Raw genomic sequence first — 14988 nt, 5'->3', positions numbered from 1 at the left:
AGGGAAAGTGACCTTAGATTTCTTTTCTTTATAGAAATAAGCCTTCTCCTGAGGTACAGGAGTGGCTTCCGTGACTGCCAGAACTTCACTTATAGCCACAATCATATATTGTATATTTTTTGCCAATTTATGATCTATTTCCCTGGAGTCACTATCGTCGACACAAGAATCAGTGTCCGTGTTGGTATCAATATTCACAATATTTGCAAATGGTCTCTTCTTATGTGACCCAGAGGGGTCGCCTGCAGATGGAAGGACAGAGCCCTGAAAAATCACATCCTCCACAGATGTTTTCCAGCACTCAGCATGAGATTCAGACTTATCTAATCTCCTATTGATATGATGCACACTATCACGTATTTCTTTCACCCACGCAGGCTCTTGGTGTGCAGGCAGCGTCACCACATTACACTTCTGTGTCCCTAAAATGGTTTCCTCCGGGGAGGAACTCCCTGCCTCTGACATGTCTTACACACGTGTACAATACACACACAGACACACTGGGACTTATTAGGGGACAGACCCACAGTAAAATCTGTCAGAGGGACACAGTTTAGGACCAGCCAGTTCACAACCCCAGCGCCAGTATCTAATGCCTGTGAACACAGAATGCCCACTGACATGCAGCGCTTTTTACACAGTAAAACACACTTGTAAAGCACCAAATTCGCTTGTGCCCCCCCTGTTTTGCACCCTGATACTTGTAGTCAGTAGTGAAGGAGGACCAACGATTTCTCTGCAGCCTGAGGAGAAAGAACATGGCACTGAGCAGTGTGCTAGCTGCCTGAGGAAGAAGCTCCGCCCTTTTTGCCTCAGAAACTTTTCATAATATTAATACTGGCGGGGGTAGGGCTGTGCCTGGGCATCTTATGCCCCCTTTTTGCCAGTTTATAGAGGTGTTTTTGCTGCCCAGGGCAACCCCCCCCACACGCCCTGCACCCTGCAGTGCCTGTGTGTGTGGGCAGCAATGGCGCGCTGCCCTCCCACCAGCCGCGCTGTACCTCAGCCGTCACTTTTCTTGATAGAAGATCTGTCTTCTTCTACTCACCTGTCTTCTGACTTCTTGCTCTGAGAGGGGGGTGACGGCGTGCTGTGGGAGTGAGCATCTAGGCACGGCTAGCGTTCAGTACCCTTCAGGAGCCAATGGTGTCCTGTCAGCCAGAAGCAGAGCCATGAAACTCTTCAGGAAGTTGGTTCCTACTTCTGCCCCCTCAGTCCCACGAAGCAGGGAGTCTGTTGCCAGCAGTTCTCCCTGAAAATAACAAACCTAACAAGTCTTTTCAGAGAAACTCAGTAGAGCTCCTCAGAGTGCATCCAGTCGACCTGGGCACATTTCTAAAACTGAGGTCTGGAGGAGGGGCATAGAGGGAGGAGCCAGTTTACATCCAATGAAAAGTCTTTAGAGTGCCCATGTCTCCTGCGGATCCCGTCTATACCCCATGGTCTTGATGTCGTCCCCAGCATCCTCTAGGACGTATGAGAAAACACAACTATTTCTGAGTGGTTTTTGGGAAGAAAAAAAAAGTCTGTTAAGTGGTTTTACACAGCACAGCCACTCCTGCATGGACATCTTACAGCCACTTTAAGTATAATCTAATAGCACAGCCACTTGTGGATATACGCAGTGACAGCAGCACAGCCACATGTGGATGGATACAGTGACAGCATCAGCACAGCCACTTCTGCATGGACATCCCATAGCACTGCACAGCCACTAAACGTTGCGAATGGACATCAGAGCACAGTGCAGCACTGGACTGGAGTGAAATGGCACCGAGCCACAGCTGTACTCCATGATAAAGTTGAACACCAAAGTGTTTAATCAAGTATCAGGATACAAAAGTGACGTTTCTCAAGGCACATAGCTGCACGAAATGTCACCTTTATATCCTGTAAACACGATAGATAGATAGATAGATAGATAGATAGATAGATAGATAGATAGATAGATAGATAGATAGATAGATAGATAGATAGATAGATAGCAGGGACGTGGAGGCAATGGAGGTATAGCCTCACCTGTCATGCTCCCTATCATACTCACAGTGCTCACTATAAAAATGATTGGGATAACACAAAGAAGATATATATAACTCATTAGTATCTTCTTTGTATTAATGCAGTCATCTTTATAGATAAAACTTACCAGGGTTGCAGGGCTCCTGGAACTGCAGGGAGAGAAAGAGATGAGGAAGCAGAAGCTCAGCCTCATCTCTCACACTGTCGGGCACTGCCTGTACAGATGGACAGGGCTACACAGTGGCCAATCAGACCGCATAGAACAGAGAAATGTGAGGCATGGTGTGTGTGGGCTGGCTCCATCTCTGTGTTTCTCTGAAAGGTCTTGTGGAAAAACTGTGTCTGACATTTTCCTGTGTGAGTGTGGTGTATGTTTCTCACATATCCATGTCCAGGGACTCTGTGTCTTATGCTGCAGAGGATATTTCTTCTCCAGAAGAATCCATTCCATGTACCCAGGAATGTAATGAATTGTCTCAGATTCCTATTAATGAGCCAGAATGGCTAACTTCTATTAAGGGAATAATATCTCAGATCTCTACTAGGGTAGCTCATACTGAGACAAACTCAGGTTTTAAATAATTCTATGGCTGTTTGGTCAGGTCTGTTCCTATTCCTTCTCAATCCCCTAACATATTACCAAAGAAACATGTACTTGCCCAGATTATACAAGATGACACGGATACCGACTCTGACACTTCAGACGGTGATGGGAAAATGCTGAGGGGGGCGTCATCCCTGGCTAAGGGGGTGCAGCTCATAATTGAGGCCATTAGAAATGTGTTAAACATTACTGACACACCACCAGAGCAGGTTGAGGAGGCTTACTTCACAGACAATAAGAAAGCCTCGCTAACCTTCCCTGCATCTAAAGAATTAAATGCTTTATTTAAAAAATCCTGGGAAACCCCGGAGAAAAAATTCCAGATCCCCAAGAGGGTTCTGGTTGCTTTTCCCTTCCCTGAGGAGGATAGAAAAAGATGGGAAAACCTACCCATAGTTGACGCTTCTGTCTCCAGACTGTCAAAAAAGGTGGTTTTACCTGTCCCTGGATCTACCGCGTTAAAAGAACCGGCTGATCGTAAGATTGACACTACGCTCAAATCCATATACACTGCTTCAGGGGTGGCATTAAGGCCTACTATTGCCTGTGCATGGACCTCAAAAGCTATAGTAAAGTGGTCAGGCACGTTACTAGAAGACTTAGATACAATGGATAGAAGTGACATTGAAATGTTTTTACGTAACATACAGGATTCTGCGGGGTTCATGGTGGAATCCATGAAGGACCTGGTACGCTGAATGCACGGATATCTTCCATGTCTGTCTCAGCTCGCAGAGGACTCGGGGTACGCCAATGGTCGGCGGATGCGGAATCCAGGAGAAGTGTGGAAAACCTACCATACACAGGTCAGGCTCTGTTTGGGGAAGCATTGGATGCGTGGATTTCCAAGGCAAATACGGGTAAGTCACTGTTTCTTCCCTCAGCTACGTGTTCTTCATCCACATCGCAGTCCTTTCGGACCGCTAAGACAAAAAAGTCCAAGCCCCCTACCACTTTCTTTAGAGGTGGGCGTGCAAAAGCCAAAAAGCCCGCACATGCAGGCTCACAGGACCAGAAGCCTGCTTCGTGTTCCTCCAAATCCTCAGCATGATGGTGGACCGCACAGCCTGGAGGACGGTCTGGTGGGTGCGAGGCTCAGACGTTTCAGCCACGTCTGGGTATCGTCTGGCCATCGTCTGGCCTGGACCCCTGGGTACAGGATATTGTTTCCGAGGGGTACAGACTGGAGTTTCAAGAACTCCTGCCTCACCGATTCTTCAAATCAGGCTTGCCAGCATTACTGACAGGCAAGGCTGTCCTACAGGAAGCCATTCAAAGGTCAGCGGTCATCGTTACAGTTCCACCGCATATGCAAAACAAGGGTTACTCTTCGAACCTTTTCGTGGTACCAAAACCGGACGGTTCGGTCAGACCGATTTTGAATTTGAAATCGGTAACCCCTTATCTGAGGGAGTTCAAGTTCAAAATGGAGTCTCTGAGAGTAGTGATCTCAGGTCTGGAGGAGTGGGAATTTCTAGTATCCCTGTATATCAAGGATACGTACCTCCACATTCCGATTTGGCCGCCACACCAGGCTTATCTCAGGTTTGCACTGTTAGACAGTCACTATCAGTTTCAGGCACTGCCATTCGGTCTCTCCACGGCACCGAGGGTGTTCACCAAGGTGATGGAAGAGATGATGGTTCTCGTCCGCAGACAGGGAGTGAACATAATTCCATATCTAGACGATCTGCTGATAAAGGCATCGACCTGGGAGACCTTGTTGCAGTCCATTGCTCTCACGACTCGTCTGCTCTGGGAACATGGTTGGATCCTGAACCTTCCAAAGTCACGTTTGGAGCCAACAAGGAGATTGTCTTTCCTGGGGATGATCCTCGACACGGAAGTGCAGATGGTGTTTCTACTGGAGGAAAAAGCGTTGGTGATGTAAACAAGGGTCCAAGATGTCCTGAAGCCAGCCCGGGTATTGGTTCATCAGTGCATTCGCCTTCTTTGGAAGATGGTTGACTCCTACGAGGCTCTACAGTATGGAAGATTCCATGCTTGATAATTCCAACTGGATCTCCTAGACAAGTGGTCGGGGTCTCACCTACATATGCACCTGAGGATACATCTATCGCCGGAAGCAAAGATTTCACTTCTCTGGTGGCTGCAAATGTCTCACCTTCTGGAGGGCCACAGGTTCGGGATTCAGGACTGGATCCTTCTAACCACGGATGCAAGTCTCCGGGGTTGGAGCGCAGTCACTCAAGGGGAAACCTTCCAAGAAGGTAGTCAAGTCTGGAAGCCGGCCTGCCGATAAACATTCTGTCTACAACGGTCTTCTCCAAGAGGCCCATCTTCTGAGAAATTGGCCATTCAAGTGCAGTCGGACAATATGAAAACAGTGGCTTACATAAACCGACAGGGCAGAACGAAGAGCAGAGCTGCAATGGCAGAGGTAACAATAATCAACCTCTGGGCAGAAAAGCATGCGTTGGCACTGTCAGCAATCTTCATTCCAGGAGTAGGCAACTGGGAGGCGGACTTCCGCAGCAGACAAGATCTCCATCCAGGGGAGTGGGGTCTCCACCCGTAGGTGTTCAAGGAGGTAACAGATCTTTGGGGCGTACCTTAGATCGACATGATGGCCTCTCATCTCAACAAGAAGCTTTGGCGGTATTGTTCCAGGTAGAGGGACCCGCAAGCAGTGGCGGTGGACGCCCTAGTGACTCCGTGGGTGTTCCAGTTGGTGTACGTGTTTCCTCCACTTCCACTCATCCCAAGAGTTCTAAAACTCGTAAGGAGAACAAGGGTTCAAGCGATCCTTATTGCTCCAGACTGGCCAAGAAGGGCTTGGTATTAAGATCTTCTGGATCTACTGCAAGAAGAGTTGAGGCCTCTTCCTCTTCGGAAGGACCTGCTGCAGCAGAGGCTGTTTGCCTATCTAGACTTACCGTGGCTGCGCTTGACGGCGTGGAGGTTGAACTCCAGATACTAGCTCGGAAGAGCATTCTGAACAAGGTTATTCCTACCCTGATACAGGAAAAGGAGTAACGTCTAAACATTACCATCATATTTGGAAAAAATATGTATCTTGGTATGAGTCCGAGAAGTTTCCTGTGGTGGAGTTTCAACTGGGATGTTTTCTCCTCTTCCTGCAAGCAGGTGTGGATATGGGCCTGAGGTTGGGATCCATAAAGGTGCAAATTTTGGCCCTAACCATTTTCTTCCAGAAACAGTTGGCTGCCCTCTCTGAGGTTCAGACTTTTTTGAAGGGAGTTCTGCACATCAAACCTCCCTTTGTACCACCTATGGCGCCCAGGGATCTTAACATGGTGTTGCAATCCTCCAGTTGGACTGGTTTGAGCCTCTACAGGAGGTTGAGGTCAAGTTTCTCATGTGGAAGGCTGCCACTTTGTTGGCCTTAGCTTCTGCTAGATGTGTGTCGTAGTTGGGGGTGTTGTCATGTAAAAGCCCATACTTGATCTTCCATGAAGATAGAGCTGAGCTTCAGAAATGTCAGCAATTTCTTCTGAAGTTCAGTCAATCAGTTCTGCAGGAGCCTCTGCACTCTCCCTCCCGTTCTGGGAGCTCTGGTACATCCCCATGGTACTAATGTGGACCCCAGCATCCTCTAGGACGTAAGAGAAAATAGGATTTTGGTTACCTACTGGTAAATCCTTTTCTCGCAGTCCGTAGAGGATGCTGGGCGCCCGCCCAGCACTTTGTTTTCCTGCTTTCATTATTTGGTTCAGTACAACGTCGTTTTAGTTGAGTACTGGATTGTTACTTGGTAAGTAATGTTTCAGCGGTTGCTGAGTTTTCAAGCTAAGTTAGCTTGATGTGCTTTGTATGTGTGAGCTGGTGTGAATCTCGCCACTATCTGTGTTACATCCTTCTCTCGAAGATGTCCGTCTCCTCGGGCACAGTTTCTAGACTGAGTCTGGTAGGAGGGGCATAGAGGGAGGAGCAAGCCCACACTCTCAATCTCTTAAAGTGCCAATGACTCCTGGTGGACCCGTCTATACCCCATGGTACTAATGTAGACCCCAGCATCATCTACGGACTACGAGAAAAGGATTTACCGGTAGGTAACAAAAATTCTATTGTTTGAAAAATCCTGGGCGAACCCGGAGAAAAATTTCCAGATCCCAAAAAGGGTTCTCCTTGCTTTCCCTTTTCCTGAAGAGGACAGAAAGAAGTGGGAAAACACCCCTATAGTAGTCGCTTCCTTATCTAGGTTGTCAAAAAAGGTGGTTTTACCTGTCCCTGGTTCAACCGCTTTAAAAGAGCCGGTTGACAGCAATATTGAGACTACGCTCAAATCACTATACATAGCTACAGGCATAGCTTTAAGGCCCACCATTGCTTGTGCGTGGATTTCTAAGGCCATAGTAAAGTGGTCATGCATGTTACTAGAAGAGTTAGATACTATGGATAGGAGTGACATTGAATTGTTTTTGCATCACAGACAGGATTCTGCAGGTTTCATGGTGGAGGCCATGAAAGATCTTGGCATGCTGAATGCAAGGGCTACTTCCATGGCAGTCTCGGCATGCAGAGGACTCTGGCTACGCCAATGAACTGCAGATGCAGAATCCAAGAAAAGTGTGGAGAACCTACCCTTCACAGGTCAGGCTCTGTTTTGGGACGCTTTGGATTCGTGGATCTCCACTGCAACTGCGGTTAAGTCAACCTTTCTTCCCTCAGCAGCACCACCAGCTTGGAAATCTTATCCTACATCAACACTGCAGTACTTTCGGACCACAAAAGTTAAAAAGTCCAAACCCCCTCCACTTTCTTTGGAGGAATTAAGGAAAAATCCAGAAAACCTGCACCAACAGGTTCTCAGGAACAGAAACCAGGTTCTGCTGCCTCTCAGTCTTCAGCACGACGGTGGACCTCCCAGCCTAGAGGCAGGACAGGTGGGGACAAGGCTAAAGAATTTCAGTCACATCTGGGCATCATCAGGCCTAGACCCCTGGGTAAACAAGATTGTTGCCCAGGGGTACAGACTGGAGTTTCAAGTGCTCCCACCTCACAGATTCTTCAAATCAGGCTTACCAGCTTTGCTGATAGAAAGTGCTATCCTGCAGGAAGCAATTCAAAAATTGGTTCAAACAAATGTCATTGTTCCAGTTCCACCTCACCTATTACACAAGGCTAATTACTCAAACCTGTTTGTGGTCCCAAAACTGGATGGTTCGGTGAGGCCGATATTAAACCCCTACTTGAGGGAATTCAAATTCAAGATGGAGTCTCTGAGAGCGGTGATCTCAGGTCTGGAGGAGGCGGAATTCCTGGTATCCCTGGATATCAAGAATGCGTACCTATACGTTCCGATCTGGCCGACTCACCAGGCTTATCTATGATTTGCGCTGCTGGACTGTCACTATCAGTTCCAGGCGCTGCCATTTGGCCTCTCCACAGCACCGAGGGTGTTCACCAAGGTCATGGCAGAGATGATGCTACTCCTCCACAAGCAGGGAGTGAACATAATTCCATATCTGGATGATCTGCTGATAAAAGCATCTTCCAGGGAGAAGCTGAACAGAGCATTACTCTCGCAACTCGACAACTCCAGGATCATGGGTGGACCCTGAACCTTCCAAAGTCACATTGGGAGCCGACAAGGAGACTGTCCTTCCTGGGGATGATTCTCAACACGGAAGTGCAGTGGGTGTTTCTACCGGTGGAGAAAGCATTGGTGATCCAATAAATGGTCCGGGATGTCCTGAAGCCAGCCCGAGTATTGGTTCATCAGTGCATTCGCCTTCTGGGGAAGATGGTTGCCTCCTATGAGGCCCTACAGCATGGAAGATTCCATGCACGGTTCTTCCAACTGGATCTCCTTGACAACTGGTTGGGATCACATCTTCATATGCACCAGCGGATACGCCTATCGCCGAAAGCCAGAATTTCACTCCTCTGGTGGCTGCAAACTTCTCACCTTCTCGAGGGCCACATGTTTGGGATTCAGAATTGGATCCTTCTAACCATGGATGCAAGCCTCAGAGGTTGGGGAGCAGTCACCCAAGGGGAAAACTTCGAAGTAAAGTGGTCAAGTCTGGAATCAATCCTTCTGATAAACATTGTGTAACTAATGGCCATATACAATGGCCTTCTGCAAGCGGCACATCTTCTGCAAGATCAGGCCATTCAAGTGGACACACTGGTGACTCCGTGGGTGTTCCACTCAGTGTATGTGTTCCCTCCACTTACACTCATCCCAAGGATTCTCAAACTAATAAAAAGAGTTCAGGCGATCCTCATTGCTCCGGACTGGCCAAGGAAGGCTTGGTACGCAGATCTTCTGGAATTATTCCTGGAGGATCCATGGCCTCTTCCTCTTAACGAGGACCTTCTTCAACAGGGGCCGTTCGCTTATCAATACTTACTGCGGACCGCGGCTATGTTTAATGGCATGGAGGTTGAACGCCAGATCTTAGCTTGGAAGGGCATTCCGAGGAAGGGCATTCCTACCCTGATACAGGCTAGGAAGGGAGTAACGTCTAAACATTACCATCGGATTTGGAAACTGTATGTGTCTTGGTGTGAATCCAAGAAGTTTCCTACGGTGGAGTTTCAACTGGGATGTTTTCTCCTCTTTCTATAAGCAGGGGTGGATGTGGGCCTACGCTTGTGTTCCATTAATGTCCAGATGTCGGCCTTGTCCATTTTCTTCCAGAAACAATTAGCTGCTTTTCCTGAGGTTTAGACATTCCTGAAAGGGGTTCTGCACATCCAACCTCCCTTTGTGCCTCCCACGGCACATTGGGATCTTAAAGTGGTGCTGCAGTTCCTGCAATCGGATTGGTTCGAGCCTTTACAGGAGGTGGACATCAAGTTTCTTACTTGGAAGGCGGTCATACTGTTGGCATTGGCATCTGCTAGACGTGTGCAGGGCCGTTTCTTGGGGCAGGCGAGCAGTGCAACCGCACTGGGCGCCCGCCGCGGCACTAACTGTGGCTCCCTGCTTCCCCCTCCTAATTCTCCCCGAGTAACCCGCTCGGGGGGCGGAGTTTCACGGAATGACGCGGTTGCGTCGTTACGTCACGACGCAACCCCGTTACTCCGCAAAACTCCCCCCCCGAGCGGAGTACAGAGGGGGATCCAAGTTAGGAAGAGGGAAAGGCCAGCGTGAGGAGCGACTGGTGAGGTGGGCCGAAGAGCAGTAATCGCCTCTGTAAGTATTCTCTCTCTCTCTCTCTCAATGTGTAAAATGGGGACACCTGCCGTAATGTGTGAAATGGGGACTCTTGCCTGCCGTAGTGTGGGGATTAAATGTATCAAGGGCATAGCGGTGTGTGGCATAATATGGTGCAGGGGGCATTACTGTGTGGGGCTTAATATGGTAGAATTTTTTTTTCTGTGGTGGTCGTGATCTGTTGGAGCAGGGTCAAAAATTGGATTGTGAGGTAGTCTTTTCAGACGATGCCATGCCCATTTAAATGAGGCCACACCCATTTAGATGAGGCCACGCCCCTTTCCGGGTGCGCGCGCAAGTTTTTTTTTTCCATCTAGGTGTGTGTGTGTGGGCGGGCACATTTTTTTATGTCACGGGGGGGGGGGGGGGCGCATTTTTAAATCTCGCACTGGGAGCCAAATTGGCTAGAAACAGCCCAGGACGTGTGTCAGAATTGGAGGCATTGTCATGAACGAGCCCCTACTTGATTTTCCATGAACATAGAGCTGAACTCAGAACGCTTCAGCAATTTCTTCCAAAGGTTGTGTCAGCTTTTCATATCAACCAACCTATTGTGGTGCCAGTGGCTACTGACTCCTCAATTACCTCAAAGTCCTTGGATGTTGTGAGGGCTTTGAAAATATATGTGAAGAGAACTTCTCGTCACAGGAAGTCGGACGCTTTGTTTGTCCTCTATTCCAACAAGGTTGGGTGTCCTGCTTCTAAGCAGACGATTTCTCGCTGGATCAGGTGTACTATCCAGCATGCTTATTCTACGGCAGGCTTGCCATGTCCAAAATCTGTTAAGGCCCACTCTACTCATAAAGTGGGTTCTTTCTGGGCGGCTGCCCGGGGTGTCTTGGCTTTACAGCTTTGCCGAGCAGCTACTTGGTCAGGGTCGAACACGTTTGCAAAGTTCTACAAGTTCGATACTTTGGCCTCTGAGGACCTACAGTTTGGTCAATCTGTTCTGCATGAACCTCAGCACTCTCCCTCCCGTACTGAGAGCTTTGGTACATCCCCATGGTACTAAATGGAACCCCAGCATCCTCTTGGATGTAAGAGAAAATAGGATTTTAATTACCTACCGGTAAATCCTTTTCTCGAAGTCCGTAGAGGATGTTGGGCGCCTGCCCAGTGCTTCGTATTCCTGCATTGTTTCTTGGTTAAGTATTGTTGGTTCAGTCGTTGCTGAATCATTTCAAGTTGGTTAGCTTGGCTTTCCTTTTGTTATCTGTGAGCTGGTGTGAATCTCACCACTATCTGTGTATTTCCTTCTCTCGAAGTATGTCCGTCTCCTCATGCACAGTTTCTAGACTGAGTCTGGTAGGAGGGGCATAGAGGGAGGATCCAGCCCACACTATTAAAATCTTAAAGTGCCCATGGCTCCCAAAGGACCCGTCTATACCCCATGGTACTAAATGGTATCCCAGCATCCTCTATGGACTACGAGAAAAGGTAGGTAATTAAAATCCTGTTTTTTCCTTCATAAAAAATATTCATAATGTAATATTTTAAAAAAATAATAATTTAAGCTTCAGCAGGAAACCATTTACAAATAATAAACTTTGTCTTCTGTACAAAAAAATAAGTGATTCACTTTATAACAATAAATTAGTTTCAATCCTAAACTATTATGAATTGTTTATATACATAATATAACACATTAGGTTGATATTCTGTATTGGCAAGAAGGAAATTTAATTAGTACAACATAATGTGATTATGTAAATGCAAAAAGAAAGCTTGACACATAATGGATTTTAAATTCATTTAAAGCACTATTTAGCCTATTCAGCAATGTTTAAATTATTCCTGCTATAGTTTCAATTAGTCAAACTGGACATTAAAAATATGTGCAGTTTTAGTGCTTCACAATAACTAACTGAATTTGGTTACTGACATGATAATGTATGAATATATGATGTAGCCTTACAACACCCAGTGGCGTAACTAGAAATGTATTCCCTCAAGCCAAAAAATTCTCTGGCGCCCCCCCTCCCCCCCATAATTGGCACTATAAAAGTGATGAATTTGTGCGCGCCTGATTCATGCCCCTTACATTATTTGTCATTTTTCCTCCTTATAGTAATGCCCCTTACACAATATGCCACACACTGCAATGGCCATTAGACATTATGCCACATACCATAATGCCCATTGCACAATATGCCACACACCATAATGCCCCTGACACATTATGCCACACACCGTAATGCCTGTGACACATTATGCCACACACCGCAATGCCCCTGACACATTATACCACATACCCTAATGCCTGTGACACATTATGCCATGCATCATAATTCCCGTTATACATTATACCACATACAATGCCTGTGATACAGTATACCACACACCGTCATGCCTGTGACACATTATTACACACACCGCAATGCCCTTTATACATTATGCCACACACTGCAATCCTCCTGAGACATTATACCACATACCACAATGTCCGTAATACATTATGCCACACACCGCAATGACCATGATACATTATGCCACACATTGCAATGCCCGTGATACATTATGCCACACATCGCAATGCCCATTAAACCTTATGCCACACACTGCAGTGTCTGTGATACATTATGCCACACACTGCAATGCCCATTACACATTAAGCCCTACAGTAAGGCATCTAAATTAACTACTTGTTTCCAGGGATTTCATGCTCTTGGTTCCATGCTCAGGGTGTCATGCTTGTTGCCAGAGGTTTCATATATATATATATATATATATATATATAGATACACAAATCCGGCACTCTGAGGACAGTGTTACCTCCTGCAAACTTGCTGGTGTGCCATCCAAGAGAAAATTTCCCATAGATATTGAAAAACACAGGCGGCACTCCCAGACTGATAAAAGTGAAAAACTTTATAACAATTAGTTATAAAGTTTTTCACTTTTATCAGTCTGGGAGTGCCGCCTGTGTTTTTCAATATATATATATATATATATATATACAGTTGTGCTCATAAGTTTACACACCCTAGCAGAATTTGTGATTTTCTGGCCATTTGTCAGAGAATATGCATGATAACTCACAAACTTTTCTTTCACTCATGGTTAGTGGTTGGGTGAAGCCATTTATTGTCAAACAACTGTGTTTACTCTTGTTAAATCATATATATGTTAAATCATATATATTAGAGATGTGAGGCTGGCTCTTTTTGTGTTTTGGTTTTGGTACTAATTCCACTTTTGTGTTTTGGTTTTGCCAAAATCACCCTTTCGTATTTTGGTTTTGGTTTTGGATCTGGATGATTTTTGACAAAAAACATAAAAACAGCTAAACTCACAGAATTTGGGGGTAATTTTGATCCTACGGTATTATTAACCTCAGTAAGATTAATTTCCACTCATTCAGTCTATTGTGAACACCTCACACCTCACAATATTGTTTTTAGGTCAAAAGGTTGCACCGAGGTGGCTGTATGACTAAGCTAAGTGACACAAGTGTGCGGCACAAACACCTGGCCCATCTAGGAGTGGCACTGTAGTGGCAGACAGGATGGCAGATTTAAAAAATAGGCCCTAAACAGCACATGATGAAAAGAAGAAAAAGAGGTGCAATGAGGTAGCTGGATGCCTAAACTAAGCGACACAAGTGTGCGGCACAAACACCTGACCCATCTAGGAGTGGCACTGCAGTTACAGACAGGATGGCACTTAAAAAAACTAGTCCTCAAACAGCATTATGCAAAGAAGAAAAAAAGGTGCAAGATGGAATTGTCCTTGGGACTTCCCTCCCACCCTTATGTTGTATAAACAGGACATGCACACTTTAACAAACCAATCATTTCAGCGACAGGGTCTGCCACACGACTGTGGCTGAAATTACTGGTTTGTTTTGGCCCCCAACAAAAAGAAGCAATCAATCTCTCCTTGCATAAACTCTACAGAGGCAAGAATTCGACCTCATCCTCCGATTCCTCATTCCTTTCACTGTGTACATCCTCCTCCACATAGAGTACTAATTCGTCCCCACTGGAATCCACCATCACAGGTCCCTGTGTACTTTCTGGAGGCAATTGCTGGTAAAGGTCTTCCCAGAGGAATTTATCATTCATTTTGATGAACATCATCTTCTCCACATTTAGTGGAAGTAACCACCTACGCCGATCACTGACAAGGTTACCGGCTGCACTAAACACTCTTTCGGAGTACACACTAGAGGGGGGACAACTTAGGTAAAATAAAGCCAGTTTGTGCAAGGGCATCCAAATTGCCTCTTTTTCCTGCCAGTATAAATAGGAACTGTCTGACATACCTACTTGGATGCTGTCACTCATATAATCCTCCACCATGGTGACAGAATCATATGCAGTGACAGTAGACATGTCAGTAATCATTGGCAGGTCCTTCAGTCCGGACCAGATGTCAGCTTTCGCTCCTGACTGCCCTGCATCACCGCCAGCGGGAGGGCTAGGAAATCTTATTTTTTTCCTTGCAGCCCCAGTGGCGGGAGAAATTGGGAGGAGCTAATGACGGGTCACATCTGGCACACTTGTGTCTGCCAGAAAGAGAGATACAACGTAGGCTTTAAACCTAGGATCGAGCACAGTGGCCAAAATTAAGTTAGCTGATTTCAACAGATTGACCACCCTTGAATCCTGGCAAAGTGAATGAAGGGCTCCGTCCACAAGTCCCACATACTTTGCGGAATCGCTCCATCTTAGCACCTTCTTTAATTTCTCTAGCTGCTTCTGCAAAATCCTGAAGAGGGGAATGACCTGACTCAAGCTGGCTGTGTCTGAACTGACTTCACATGTGGCAAGTTCGAAGGGTTGGAGAACCTTGCACAAGACGGAAATCATTCTCCACTGCTCTTGAGTCAGGTGCATTACCCCTCCTTTGCCTATATCATAGGTGGATGTATAGGCTTGAATGGCCTTTTAATGCTCCTCCATCCACTGAAGCATATAGAGTATGGAATTCCACCTCGTTACCACCTCTTGCTTCAGTTGATAGCAGGGCAGGTTCAGGTGTGTTTGCTGGTGCTCCAGTCTTCGGCATGCGGTGGCTGAATACCAAAAGTGGCTGGCAATTTTTCGGGCCACCGACAGCATCTCCTGCACACCCCTGTCATTTTAAAAAAAAATCTGCACCACCAAATTAATTGTACTGTATGTGCAAAACATGGGACATGCTGGATTTTGCCCAGATGTAATGCACGCACAATATTGGTGGCATTGTCCGATATCACAAATTCCCAGGAGAG

This window comes from Pseudophryne corroboree, chromosome 5, assembly GCF_028390025.1.
Source record: "Pseudophryne corroboree isolate aPseCor3 chromosome 5, aPseCor3.hap2, whole genome shotgun sequence".
In the NCBI taxonomy this organism is placed as follows: domain Eukaryota; kingdom Metazoa; phylum Chordata; class Amphibia; order Anura; family Myobatrachidae; genus Pseudophryne; species Pseudophryne corroboree.
The sequence above is the reverse complement of the archived record's forward strand: the minus strand, read 5'-3'. Positions refer to the sequence as shown.